At 40.6% G+C, this 15,205-nt stretch overlaps 1 protein-coding gene across 1 annotated transcript in view; it reads left to right on the top strand.

Annotated features, from left to right (window-relative positions):
* The first annotated feature begins 157 nt into the window (after nucleotides 1–157).
* Nucleotides 158–15,205, top strand: part of LOC109035323 (MFS-type transporter SLC18B1) — a 39,492-nt gene continuing 24,444 nt past the window's right edge. The window contains exon 1 of the mRNA XM_019048912.2: nucleotides 158–400. The gene's annotated coding sequence lies outside the window, so the exon portion shown is untranslated. The remainder of the gene's footprint in view (nucleotides 401–15,205) is intronic.

Raw genomic sequence — 15,205 nt, 5'->3', positions numbered from 1 at the left:
GAATTTAAACTGCGCGCCATGAGTTTGTCATGCTGATACGTCAACAAATGGCGACAGCGCCACAACGCGTTCCCTTCATCTCCTTCACCCAAATTCCTGTTTTGTTATGTAACGTGAGTTGCCGGCGGTTGTGTTGGTGGTTGATCGAAAGAACTTTCCTTTGGAATGAAACTGGCGAGGGTTTCAAGGTTCCATACAATTTCTCATCCTGTTTTCGCAAATTCAAAGGTTTTTTCTTTATACTGAAAGGTCCCCAAATCTTTTGACCAATAGTGCTTTGACCGCGATAGTTAACCACGACCCACTTATTTCCCTGAGCAAAAGTTTCGCGATATGCTCCAAGTGCAGTGTTTGTTTTGGTTCCATGTGATGTGAGCAAACAGGTGGATCGGTCAAAAAGGTAAATTACATTTCTCCATCTTCCTTCCGTTCTAAATTTATTATCTACCATCCTGTATCGTTTCCTTATCATGCGCCGAATTCGGTTCATTCACCATGAAATCACAAGGAATCAGGTGCTTTAAATACCTGTTGCTTATCTTGCCCTCCAATGGGCTCCATCATTATGTAACTGAGGCATGAATATTTAGACAATTAGCTAATGGTTGACCGACCCTCCCAGCTTAATTTCGTTCTCTTGAGAGTTCCATCGATCTCCTAGCCCCATTACATTTCATCCACTGAGATCTTCCACTCTTGCATAAATTCATAGGTACCTAGAAGCCATTGTCCATCAGCATCTTAGGTGGTGTGCGAAATGATAAGAAAATGTTCGCATCCAGTCTAACAATGCTGTTTGAAAGGGTCTTGTATTATCACGCAGCGAAACTAAAGTATTTGGAATAACAGGAGTGTGTCCTTAGGGGTAGGACAGAACCAACTTTAGCGCTGGACTCCAAATATCTCATCTGTGACTTTAAAAGTCATTGTGAAATAATTTTGGTTCTAGGATGGATAAGGAGGCCTCTGTGATTCAGTTTGACCCGAGTATATGCACTACCCTGAGGCTTCCTAAGTTTTGCATCGGTTCGAACAATGCTCAAGTCCACAAGAAGTATGTACTTGAATGAAGATGGCAGATCTTTTTATTCCTCTCAAGTGTAGAAGTGGGGAAAGAGAAGAAAGGACAAATGTCCCGTTAGGAATTAGCACTGTTCAGCTTAATTTTATGCGGTATTCCATAGGTGAACAGATGACTTATGCATTCAGATTGATGTGACATGCTTCCATTCTTTTCTTTCCCCAGTTTTATGGACTCCTTTGGTATTTACATCAACTGACATGAATCTGAGCATGGGTTCAAGCTGAATGTAATTCTTTACTGTGGATGTGTACCAATTGTTGGCCTCCTGTGGTGTAGTGGTTGTAGCGCTGGCCCTATGACCAAGAGGTCCCGGGTTCGATTGCGGGCCAGGTGATCTGAGTTTGATGGTCTCAGGCAAAGGTCACCTGGGGCTGGGATAATAAGCGTGGGATTAGCTGATAGGCTATTTGAAATTGGTTAAAAAAAAAAAAAAGAATTGGGTAGCTTGGAGGACAAGGCGCAGAAGTGCAGTTTTTGCTATTTCAAGAAATATAAGGCGGAAAGGATGTTTTTTGATGCTTGATAGTTGGATTTCAGTGGTGAATTTTTCACAGAATATACTTTCAAACTAGTTTTATTTGAGTTGGTGAATATCTCTTATTTTTTCAAAAACTGCACCTCTGCGCCTTGTCCTCCAAGTTCTTCAATTCTTGAAGTTTCTGGACCTGAGACTTAGGACTCTTGATGAGGTGTAATTTTTACGAACTGGAAAGAAATCTGATGGCATTAGGCATCCCAATGGCCTAAGTTACATCCTGGCTGTCTAATGGGACAAATTATTTGTGTATTTTCTGAAAACAAAATACTTACCTTTGCGTTTCTTTAATTTTTAAGACCTTCAAGCTTGCTTCAAAGTATAATGATACTTTTCTTTACTTAGACCAAATTACTTTCAGGAACCACTATTTCTGGCTCCTCTCAGATACAATATCCATGCGAAACCACGTATCTTCGTTTGCAACGTTGCGGACGTCCTGTCGTACTTTATTTTTTCATTTTTTTTTACATCCATTTTTTCCTCGGAAAATTAGTCAACGTAATCTCTTGAAAATTTCCGTTTTTTTTCCCCTCTGTTAGAAGAATATTCCTAATTTCAGTATATGTCGTTTAAATTGGATGCCTCCGAAATTGAAAGCAAATCGACTGATTTCGCTCTCACAAAAATTCATGAACGAACGTGCGGAGCAGCCAAAGATATTTGGGAGCAACGAACTCCACGAGATGACTATCTATACTCCTGTGTCGTTTAAATTGCATCAAAAATTGAAGACAAATCGACTTGATTCCGCTTGTAAGTACAGGCCTAGAATCGCAGCAATGTGCATCAAATTCTAGAGGATTTATCTTCAAAAACAAGTTTTTTTTTTAAACTCCCAAGATACCTACTGAAAAAATGGCCCAAAATTCTCCGAAAAAATTTTAGATTCCACTTAAAATTTCGTAATTTTTAGGGTGAATTCAGCAATGTCGAAAATGTCCTTCCGGCGTTCTCCGCTAGTAGTGCTACGGTAAAGTACACAAACAGGGTGTCCAGCATCAGGTTTTCCCGATTCTATCAGGATTTGAGGAAAAAACGGTCGTAAAATTAGGATTTGAGAAAAGTCGGCCGTTTGATCGGATTCCTTTATTGAGCTATTCTTGTGGAGTTACATTGGCAAATTTTTCTCACAATTTTTCTCCGCAAGAAATCAGAATTTGGGAAAATTATGAAATCATGATTCAGCAGTCAAAAATCGGGAAAAATCAGGATTTCCCAAAACGAAAAAAAAAATTGGACACCCTGACAAAGGATATCCTTTGGTCATTCAACCGGGGATCCTCCCAAAATCGGCACCGAGTTTTATTGAAACAGTGCCTCATCTCTCAATGGCCCCAATCAGTATTTACTCAAACACCAGAATCTAATCATCATGAGTAATGCTGGTCCATATCCCGATAGCAGTAACCAAGGAATCAAATCAATAGCGTAATAACTAGGGCTCCGAATCCTCAGAAGGTGACACATCCCTATCAACGATGACGCAAAGCTCGAAAAAAAGACAGACTCCAGGTGTCACGAGCCCTATCGATTCACATGTCACAACGTGTCGAGATCAACCCGCTTATCAGTTCATCTACGGTATCAATCGTTTCCTAGTTTTTTCTCGTATTCCTTCCCTTTCTCCGATCTTCTCGCGTCTAATGAGCTCGGGTTTTTTCCCTCCCGTTCGTAAATTTCCCGTCTTTCGGCGGTAAACAGGGCAGATGACGCGGTTGTTTAAAAAACCTATTTCTCATGAGCCATGGGCTACATAATAATGCATCCATTCCAAGACTCATCAGATAATGGAAATGTTCGGTTTTAGCATCGACCGATTCCGATGTGGATCGGCGCAGGGACTGGGAAGCAAAGTGCGTTCCGGCAGAAGTGCCTCGGTCGACGTCGCACACTGGAGCGAGCGTGTGCTTGGCGATTTATCGATTGATTTGCCATTTAAACCTATGGAAAAGGATCGATATACAGGGTGTTCGCTGCGAACACCCGAACAATCGATTCATTATCATAGCTTCAAATTAGGAAATATCGATAATCGATCATTCACGCCTCGCCATTGGAGAAGTCTGTCAAAATCTGAAAACTTTGGCGTATATCCTCAAAAATATGAAACGAAGGAGTTTATGAGTGGCTCCATTGGTTCTTCCGTGAAATTTCCCTTTGGAATCACACTTGGAAATTGGATTTGTGACGAAATAAACATGAAAATTTGAAATCTTAGCCGAAAATTCCATGTCGATTCTCCTCTACGAGCTCCAGGGTTGCCACAGTCAGGGGAAACCGGGAAATGTCAGAGAATTTTAAAAAGTCAGGGGAAACCGGGAAATGTTAGGGAAACTGACGAAAATGTCAAGGAAAACTTGTTAAATTACCCTAATTTGCTTTCTAGAATGGGTTTGAGGTTTATGAGTGGCTCCATTGGTTTTTTCGTGACATTTCCCTCTAGAAACACACTTAGAAATTGGATCTGTGACGTAATAAACATGAAAATTTGAAATTTTAGCCGAAAATTCCATGTAGAACCTCTCATACGAGCTCCAGGGTTGCCACAGTCAGGGGAAACCGGGAAATGTCAGAGAATTTTAAAGTCAGGGAAAACCGGGAAATGTCCGGGAAACTGACGAAAATGTCAGGAAAAAATTGTTAGGTAATCACCTGTATTTGCTTTCTAGAATGGGTTTGAGGTTTCGAACAACATATTTTGCCTGAAAACTTTTTTCAATTATGTCTTCTTAACCATCCATCACATCTCCAGTTGTCAGGGAATTTCATCAAAATGTGTCACGGAAATGTCAGGGAATTTCATGTTCTAAATTCCGTGGCAACCACGAGCTGCGTTCCACTGTGCGTCGATGCGATGCGACACCGCCGCGTCGCGCCGTGGAAAAGACAACAAATGTCGAAAGTTGGCGAACTTTTCGACTTTGGTTCAGAAGTCGCTTCAACGGTCGGGATCGGAAGGAGGCACGTGGCAGAAGGTATGCTAGAGCCTCGATCGCGACATTGCGTCGCTGCGAGTGATTTTACTTTGTACCATGGAGATTCTTGTTCTAGCAGTCGCATTTGCCAGAACTCGCGCAGTTGCTATCTTTGTCCTTAATCGCATTCGCAGGTAATGGCGCTTGTTCGGACTCGAGTGGCTTTGGAGCACCTCCCGCCCCCATGCATCATACCCAGTTTTTTAGGTAATTTTAAGCAGTGGCGCACAAGTGGGTCGAGTCAATGGGAGAGTCCGGACAAAATTTGGAAACTTTAAAAGCTTCACAACTCCGTTTATGTACATATAAATATCGAGGTTCTAAAAGTGGCTCCATTGGTTTCCTCGTGAAATCGTCCTTCTGGCTACCCTTGAAAATTCAAAATGTGACGAAATAAACATCAAAATTTGCAGTTATAGTAAAAAAAGTGTATGTCTCGACCTCTCTGATTGACTCGATCCACCGTGTGGCGTAAGAGCGTATCTCACTTTCCGTATGAGCACCAGGAAGCATGTAAAATACTGCTGTGCTAAGGAAAAACGCCGTATGAGCCGTCAGGCGTCGCCAAATTTCCTTCGAAACACAACGAATTTTCAGGAAAATTCGTGAATATTTCTCCTCTGGTTTTTCGGAGGAATTTGTTCGTGCTTTGCGATGTATCGATTGATCTGCCGTTCAAACCTATGGAAAAGGATTGATACACAGGGTCAAGGTTGCGCCACAGTCAGGAAAACCTGGAAATGTCAGGGAAAATGGTGAAATTGTCAGGGAAAAATCGTAAAGTCACCGTTATTTGCTTTCTCGAGTGGGCTTGACGTTTCGAACGAAAAATTTTCCTGGAAAACTATTTCTAACCACAGTGAAAGCTCTCGAAGTCGAATTGCGCAGGGACCGACTGCGGATTGTATGGATTGCATTTTGCAAAAGGAACCAAGAGCATTGCAATGTTGCTAGATTTTGCAACTTTATCCTTAGCATTAATAGTACTGAAACCATGCAAAAATATGAAATTTACATGGTAATTATTGTCTTAAAATAGTTTATAAGGTTAAGACAGAAATTGTTTACAGATGATCAAATTTTGTCTTTTAAGACGAAAGAAGTAGTAGAATCATAGCAACATTGCAATGCTATTGGTTCCTTTTTGCAAAATGTAATCCGTATGATCGGGCGGATTTTGGACCCCTGGAAATTCAGTCAAGCTCCGTTTTGCGGTGGTTCAGATAGGTACATCTGGTATATGCTCTCTCCTGTTCAAAATTTAAAATCTGCCAAAGATTTCTTTACGCAAATACCATTTAATGATAAATTTTTCGATTGACAATAAATCTGGATGATTTATTCGGAAATCGTTCATTCATTCATCTATTCTTGCCCCCAAGATTCGAAAGTTCTTCGATGTGTGTTTGTGTGTGACACTATGGTTTGTCGTCCTCAATCGCCGGCCGCGTGGTCGTTAACAGTGGCACGGCAGTAATTTATCTCTGTTGCCTAACTTGGCTGCCAAAAGGAGAATTGAATGAAAAGCCAGTTTCCCGGAGTCCAGGCGTGTGACATTTTCTGCGACGTTCGTTTTCCTTGTCTCATTGCGGCGACACGCGGCGCCTCGATCTGTGAATCCGAGTTTTCGTTCGATTTTAACCTTGGTTAAACATTCCAAACTGGTTTTACCGGTATTATTCTTATTTCTCACAACAGAAAGAAGAGCACGAGACACTCAAATGCAAGTGCCTTTGAGGTACAGATCCTGAAAATTAGATTGAGAGAAAGAGGAATAATTGTTTTTTTTTTTTTTTTTTTTTTGTAAGGTATTTTATTAAGTTGGATATTTGAGGCAGTGGCGATGCTAGCAAATTGGCAACGCTGTTGATACTCCATTCAAATCCATTGAATTTATCGATTCTAGGTGGGTGTGTGTGTGTGTGTGTGTTAGGCTGGCTCACCGAGAATCGATTGTTTGTAATACCTTTAAATTGAGAAAAAACACTGTTACCAACGTCTCTCGTCAAGGTCGAATTTTGAGGTGTTCGTTGCGAACTCCTTATTTATCGACCCTTTTTCATAGGTTTAAATGGCAGATCAATCGATGTATTGCAAAACACGCCACGCCACTGCGATGAACCTTGTCATCCATATGATTCAATGTTTTCGGAGGCTCACCTCGAAGACGACCCTACGCCCCTTTGTCAAGCGACGACTTGGTGGCGCTTACTAGGTGTTGAATTCCCACCTTTCAGTTGTAAGCGAATAAGGTTTATCTCCTCAGTTGTGTTCAGGACCTTAAAACCCCGGGAAATGCCAGAAAATGCCCAGGAAATTAGAGAATCCCTGGTATAAATTGGCAGTTGAATGTGTGTTCCAAAATACTATAGACCTAATGCTGGTCGTAAGATTTCCAATAGCTTCTGTAGCCGGCTGTACAATTTCTTATAGCCTTTTATAGCCGATGGCGACTAAGCAACAGCCAGACGAAAAGTTTAAGCTAAACGTTACTAATTACGGATACTAGGACCTAGTTAGTTTTTGGACTACCGCTCTCTTTTTGTGCCGTAGTATCTTGATTTATTTTGCGAGGAAAGCTCCGTACTTTTGAAGGATGCCTGTCATTCTTAATATGTTGGAGCGCCTTCAATTTTTTATGGTACCGTGCAATACCTCTGGTGTGAAATAGTTGCTTCAGACGCCGTGGCACGCTGCGGTGAGGCGAGGCGGGCAGAAAGCGCGAAACGCGCATTGGCGCCTACAAACCTAACAGGGATACTTCACGCATTGCGCAATGCGTGAAGTATCCGTGTTAGGTTTGTAGGCGCCAGTGCGTCGCCGCTCCGCTTTGTGTTAGGCTCTAATATTTAATCTCGCGGAGTCAGCGTCTTTCAACTCATGATTTTGAAACGTTTGCACTCTGTATGGACTATTCTCATTTTAATTGATGAAAAAAAAATATATTTTAAAGGAAAATATAAAGTGTGTTCTGTAAATATTAAGGTAGTTCCGTATCAAACTTAATGATTTCCAAAGCACACGAATTTCTACACAACTTCTTTTAGCCTTTTATAGCCAATGGCAATAAAGTGTAAAGCCCGGCGATAGAAACTATAGCCCGACTGTATACTTTTTTATAGCTTCGTATAGCCCGGCTATATGTATGATCTGCTCCGCTTTCTACAGTCAGCTGTATGATTTTCAATAGCCTCTTTAGTCGGCTATAAGAACTCCCATGGTATTTTGAAACGCAGCTCCTATCGCCAATTTTTACCAGGGATGCATCAAAAAGTTATTTAAAAACCTCAATGTCTTCTCTTCTTTTTCACTCTAAGGTGACTCCAAAGAAGATTGAGGAGATTAGGTTTTTAATTGCCGATGAAGAAGTTGCTGCATGTTGCACGAACAGTGTCTATTTTAATATTTATTATCAATTTCTTTCTTTCTTTTTGTTCATTTCGATTAAAATACTCAAACCGCCTCGTCTTCCCGCAACGATGACGTATGAATGCATAGAGTGACGCGTTTTGTCACAAGAAGCGGAACAAATTTAAGGCGCTATGGCTTTTTAATAGCTAGGTGTGGATACAACTATTCGTGTTTTCAGGATGTCCGCGTTGCATACACAAATATTGAAGGCGCTTTGGCCTTCTTGAGCACAGAGCAACGTATGGCTGCAGTTGTTAGTTCTCAAGGGGTTTTACGTCGCATTTGCAACCATGTTTACCATGCACGAAATCCTCGAAATTCGAACGAGCCGCGTGCATGACCGCAGCGTTGTCAAATGGTGCCAATTTTCTACCAAAAATATTTTTACAAAGGCATCGCGGATGTCAATCCCGCAAATGGAGAACTTGCAGGTGTCTGAAAGATGAATCCCTCGTTTGAATGGACGCTACCAAGTAAGCTGAACACGAGGATACCATTGGTTCATCAATTGAACAATTATTGGGGGAGATATGTCAAAATAACGTAATCTGCTAAAATACATGTGTTCAAATGGGAAATGCCGCCAGATGACGTCACTAGGCCGTGCATTTCCTCACTTTTAAATCTATCTTTATATTATTTCCTATAGCAGAAAAAAACTGTAAACAATACTGCAAAATCAGCTTTTTCGGCACTCTCAGATGAAGCAATAAAAAAATTGCGTGTAAATTCTGCTACCAATAACATTGCCGCAATTTGCACCATTTGGCAGCGCTGTAATGGTGCTACACGACACATCAGTACGTGTGACATACAGTAAACACAATCGTGTTTGTAAATGTAACGTTGAGAACGCTGGAGAACTAACGCCGCAGCTCTATGTTGCGTTGTGCTGAAGAAAGTCAGAGCGCCTTCAATTTTTGCGTATGCAACACGGACATCCCAAGAACACGAATAGTTGTATCCACACGTAGCCATTTAAAAGCCATGGCGCCTTCCATCTGCTCTGCTTGTAGTGACAAAATACGTCACTCGTGGCATTCATACGTTGTTGTTGCGTGAGGATAAGGCGATTTGAGCATTTTAATCAAGGCGCTAAAGAGAAAAAAGGAATTTAGCAATAAATACTAAAGTAGAATGGAGACTGTTCATACGGTTAGCAGCAACTTCTCGCCTAACTTTAAATCTTCCACTGAATCTTTCCATTTAATTTAGTTGGAGATTTATAAACATTTTATCCTATGCATTATTTACTATCCTCCGTATGTGGTATCGTTGCCAAATAGTGCAATTGGCGGGACCCTCATCAGCAAAAACGAGTGGAACCAGGACCAATCGTGATCATTGCTCTTTCCGTGGTGACAAATTTTCTTAGACCATAAAATTCTCCGCCTTCTCAGATATTTTGAGCGTAAAATCTCGACTTTTTCCTTGCTGTTTAGTGTTTCTATGGCATGGTCTCTGATAAAAATCCTATTTATACTGACAATTCTGAGCGCAAATTTTATCGGCCGTGATTTGTTGGATTGGCATCCGCAATGCCTTCGTGGGAACGTTTTCGGCAGGTATTTTCGAAAATTTGCACCATCCGACAACATTGTCATGATGCTGCATGACTCGTCCAAATGTCGAAGATTTAATGGTGAACACGGTTTTAAATGCATTTTGGGCAACCTTTGGAACCAACGGTCGTGGCTAGGCTTGCTGGAGCGCCTGCAATTTTTTGTGTATGCAACACGGATATCCTGAGAACACGTATAGTTGCATCCAGTCCTAGCCGTCGCAAAAGCCGGAGCGCCTTGAATTTTTCAGCTTGTGATGACAAAATGTGTCGCTCAATGCATTCATACGTCGTCGTTACGCCAAGATAGGGCGATTTGAGTAGTTATTCACTCAAATTGGAAAAAAAGAAGAAAAAAAGGAACTAGTTACTCAATAGAAAACGCTCCGAATTCAGTTCGGAAGTTATAAATTAACGGTGCTTGTTTACGTTGATTCATGCCTCTCGCATACTATGTGCATACTTTTTTATTTCTACATGATGTTTCTTGGTCAAGTTTTGCTGACTTTTTACCTTATTAATTAATACCTAACGAACTACAGCGTAATATAATTTTCGAGGATTTTGAATTAATGCCCTAAAATCCAGAAATTATCAGTTAATCGTTTGACTATCAAATCGTTCTCCAGAGTGCTGAAAAGACCACCTCAAGCTCGGTCCATTTAGCAACGCCGCACGGTAGGTCGAATCAATAGAAGAGGTCGGACAAAATTTGAAAACTTTCAACGCTTATAACTCCGTTTATACGAAACTTAAGCTTCTAAAAGTGGTTCCAATGGTTACCTCGTGAAATTTTCTTCTATTACCACCTCTTTTAATTTAAAATTTGACGAAATAAACATCAAAATATGCAGCTTTAGTCAAAAATTTCATGTCCGACCTCCCTAATTGATTCGATCCACTGTTGCGCCGGAGCAAAAACGCACCTGACCATCCGTGCCAGCATCAATACTACCGCGCTAAGGAAAAAATGCCGCATGAGCATTGAAATGTTGCCAAATTGCCCTTCAGAAAATACTTATTTTCGAAGAAAGTTATGCATACATTTTCTCTTGAAATTTTCAGACAGTTCGGATCAAATTGTGAACAAATCCTCTGCGAAATCACAAGGTACTATTAACAAATTTCCCCACAAATTCATGATTTCTCGAAGGAAATCTGGCAACGCCTGAAGTCTCATACGACGTTCCTCGTTATCACAGTAGTATACCGGTTTCGCAGCATCGTCATTAATGTAATACTTTAGTTCGTGCTATCGGAGGATCCAAGCCGAAGCACTTAGGGTCCAAACAACGCAAGTGCCAAAATCTCTCGAGCTGTGGAGCGTACGGTTGGGAACGCATCTCCGGGCTCTTGCGCACGTGTTGGTGGCTTGAATACTCAAAGGTCCATTTCTGCTGTCTCCCGCTTTTATCCTAAGGCTTTGTCTCCCACCGAGTCAAGTCTATGCAAAAAAGTGGCAATTCAGTCTGCAAACCGAACTCGCTCTGTCAGTCGATCGAAAAGTGAAGAACCCAAGGCCGTTGATTTAACCTCCTTGCTCTCTTTTCCTATTCTGTCGTGCTAAGGAAGAACGCCGCATGAGCCTTCAGACATTTGCCGTATATTCTTCAACAAAAAGCCAATTTACTGGGAACATTGTGGATATTTTTCTTCAATTTTTTCACGCAATTTTGTTCGCAATTTTATCTAAAACATCTGAAAATGTCAAAGAAAAAAAATGCATAATGTTCTTTCAAAAAAAAAACGTTTTATCCGGGGCAATTTGGCAACTCTTGAATGTTCATACGGCGTTTTTCCTTAGCACGGCAGTATACTGCCGTGTTATGGATGGGAGCAGTAACGCCCAAATTTTCAAAATCTTGTTTCCTTCTAAATCCGTTTAAAATGGACTAAGTATATTTCGAAATTAAGAACTACAATTTCTGGCTCATTCGTAGAAGAAATATGTCTGTAAGGAAACCAATGATACATACATTGTTTTAAAAAGAGCAGGAATTTTAGCTCAAAATTGCGAAATATAGTCCAATTATTCCGTGACAGAGCTGCACTCACTGCTGTCTCCAGTAATGTTACCCTTTTCTGCAAATTTCTAATATTAAAGTTTGTTCATTGTGTGTCCGAAACTTCACCACGCAAACACGTACCACATTCACGTCACCTAGCATATGTCTAACATGAAATGAAAAAGATCCTTCTCAAACAAACATTTCTTAGTGGTCGATCATGTGACTGATTTGTATATTTTTCTTTTAAAAGAACCACCTAATTATCAAAGTTGGAAGTAAATGCTACAGTCCACGCCAAATAAAACCCACCATCTTGATTCTTGCATTTACTTTCCATGCTAGAACGGCATCAAACAAGCTTCTGTCTAGAAGTGACACTCGCTTAACTCGCTTGGCGTGGATTCTACCCAGAAGAAATTTTTCCAAGCCGAAGATCCGGCTCAAGATGTTCATTATACAAATGAATTATCAGACGAATAGGTTAAGTCGTCAAATGTGACGTCATGACTGTCTCGTGTGCACCCTTTTTTTCTTCATAGGTGAAAGAGGCGGCGTTCAGTGCTCAAGTGTGTATGATGAATTGGGCTTAGGTATACAAAACACCTCGCCCCTCGTCGCCCATTATCTTGTTCGAAATTGAATGCACTTGACGAACCAATAAGTGATTACACAACTACCGTTCAAAGATGGGTGTACTTTAAAGTTCAAGAGTCCGCTTTAAATTTTAATCACAACAAAAAGCTCTCAACTTTTCCTCAAAATCGCGCATTCTTGCTTCAAATCTCTCAAGTCGGAATGAATTACGTATTTCGTTGAATTAAGTCGTTGAGCAGTCATGTCTTAGATTAAGGAATAGCTAACTTTACGATGAAAAGTTGTAAGTTCTGAAACAAACCTTGAAGTCAGGCATAGGTAAGAAAGTTCTGAAATTCGGGGAAATAATTGTCACCCTGTCTTTGTAAAGATGAGCAAAAAATTGTAGATCATTAATTTTAAAATGTAGTTAAATTTCCGGAGTGCGAAACGTTTACGCGGCCACCAAGCGCGGCAACCTTCGTCACGTTTTTCTGTGGTCAGCGCGAGTCACCAATGACCCTCGCCCGTGAAACCGATGCTGAAAGTGCCAGTGACATTGCATTGCGGCTTCAGCGAGACTTTCAAACGTTGTGCTCGCCGGCGCCGTAGCCGTTAAGTCTGCGTCCTCTCATGTTTCATTCCTTCGCTCAAATCACGTAACCGTCGTTGTTCCAATAGCCGGGCATCATGCGTGCTGCTCCTCTGTTACGTGACACGAACAAGTGCACTGACGTCACGCAGCAGGGTTGCCACAGTCAGAGAATACCGGGAAATGTCGGGGAATGTCAGGGAATTTTAAAAAGTCAGGGGGAACCGGGAAATGTCAGGGAATTTTAAAAAATCAGGGAAAACCGGGAAATGTCAGGGAGTTTTAAAAAATCGGGGAAAACCGGGAAATGTCAGGGAATTTTAAAAAGTCAGGAAAAAACCGGGAAATGTCAAGGAATTTTAAAAAATCAGGGAAAACCGGGAAATGTCAGGGAATTTTAAAAAGTCAGGGGGAACCGGGATATGTCAGGGAATTTTAAACATTTAAGGAAAACCGGGAAATGTCAGGGAATTTTAAAAAATCAGGGGAAACCGGGAAATGTTAGGGAATTTTAAAAAGTCAGGGGAAACCGGGAAATGTCAGGGAATTTTCAGAAGTTAGGGGAAACCGGGAAATGCCAAGGAATTTTAAAAAGTCAGGGAAAACCGGGAAATGTCAGGGAATTTTAAAAAGTTAAGGAATACCGGGGAATGTCAGGGAATTTTAAAAAGTCAGGAAAAAACGAGAAATGTCAGGGAAATGACGAAAATGTCGGGGAGAATTTGTTAATTCACCCTCATTCACTTTCATGGAATGGGTTTTAGATTTCGGGCAACACATTTTCCTGAAAACTATTTTCAATTATGCCTTCTCAACCGTCCGTCACATCTTCAATTGTCAAGGAATTACACCAAAATGTGTTAGGGAAATCAGGGAAATGTCAGGGAATTTCATCTTCCAAATTTTGTGGCAACCCTGACACAGTGAAGCGAGCCAATCAGAGAACTTGGATACGATGTGGAAATTGACAGCGAAGAGAATGCGTTGTTAAACCCATCAAAAACGCCATCAAAAATGGCTGCGGCCAATAATTAAACGATTTGTTTTGATGGCCAATGAGCAACGGCAATGCACAATGGCAAATTTCAAGTTTTGGCCGTCTGAATGGTTTTATTGTTCTCTGTTTCCTCAATAATTCGTACAATTACTATGAAATTTTTTGGAAACTTCTGGAAAAGCACAAGGAATTAATGGAATTTAATGCAGGCATGATCAAGTCATCTAATTTGGAGGAGCCCTTTCTCAAAATTTCAAAGTCTGAGACTGGATTAGGTTCGTTTTTGGAAGGATGATTATTTTATTACCGTTGAAATTCGGACTTACTAGAAGCGAAAAATTAATTTTCAACTAAAGTCTGAAGAAAATAAAGATTTTCCGGAGTATATGTTAAGAAAAAGCGCGGCAATTGGTAGAAGCAACACAACTGGGTGAAAAGCAGTGGTTTTTCCATCTTTCACTTCACAACATGCAATAATTTTACTATGGATAATTTACAATCCAATTTCGCAAAAGTGAGGGTAATTTAAAGGGGGGAAAAGTCGAAGTGGAATTATTATTCGAATGTTAGGGAAAAGCAAAACTAGTCTGGGAAAAGTCAGGGAATTTGAAAATGAAGAAATTATGGCAAGTATGTCTTCTGAACCACCGCCATTTTGGAATTTTAGAAAATAGATTTTGGTCAAACCGTTTACTTCGGAGGTCGGGTCGAGAAATTTTGCTCGAGTAGTAAACCAAATCATGTTGCGGAAATCCGCCTTAATTTAGGGTCTTAGAGGACAAGGCGCATAAGTGCAGTTGTTGAAAAAGTTGAGATAAGTACTAATGATTTCAAGTAAGACTTGTCTTAATGAACATTCTGTCAAATGTTCTCTCCAAAATTCCATTTTTGAAGCATTAAAAAGTCAGTTCGAACTTTCTTTCCGCCATAAGGATCCATGTGATTTCGAAACTTCAAACACGCAATTCTCGAAGTAGGAAATACTGCACTTATGCGCCTTGTCCTTCAAGCCCCTCAATGGAGAATTTGCAGGTATCTAAAATTTTGTAAATTTCATATAATTAAACTGAAACTGCTGCGGAAACTGAGTACGAGGATATCCTTGGTTTCTAAATTGAACAATTTTTGAAGGAAATTTGACAAAATAACCTACTCCACCAAAAAGCATGTGTTCAAATGGAAAATACCGCCAGATGATGTCACAAGGCAGCACATTTCCTCACTTTTAAATCCACCTTTCTCCAATTTCCCATTTCACAAAAAAGTTTCAAAAAATACTGCTATCTCAGCTCATTATAAGCACTCTCAGATGAAGTGATAAAAATTTTGCGTGCAAATTCTCCGTTGCTCCATTTCATATTTTCAAAAGGTACCAATCTTCCTCTCCATTAATGAGCATGATATAGTCATATTCGAAATCAAAAATGAGACCAAATGATCGTTCACGTAACTCAGCTCCCTCACG

This window comes from Bemisia tabaci, chromosome 7, assembly GCF_918797505.1.
Source record: "Bemisia tabaci chromosome 7, PGI_BMITA_v3".
In the NCBI taxonomy this organism is placed as follows: domain Eukaryota; kingdom Metazoa; phylum Arthropoda; class Insecta; order Hemiptera; family Aleyrodidae; genus Bemisia; species Bemisia tabaci.
Note: the sequence above shows the minus strand (reverse complement) of the source record. Positions and strands in the feature narration are given on the sequence as shown.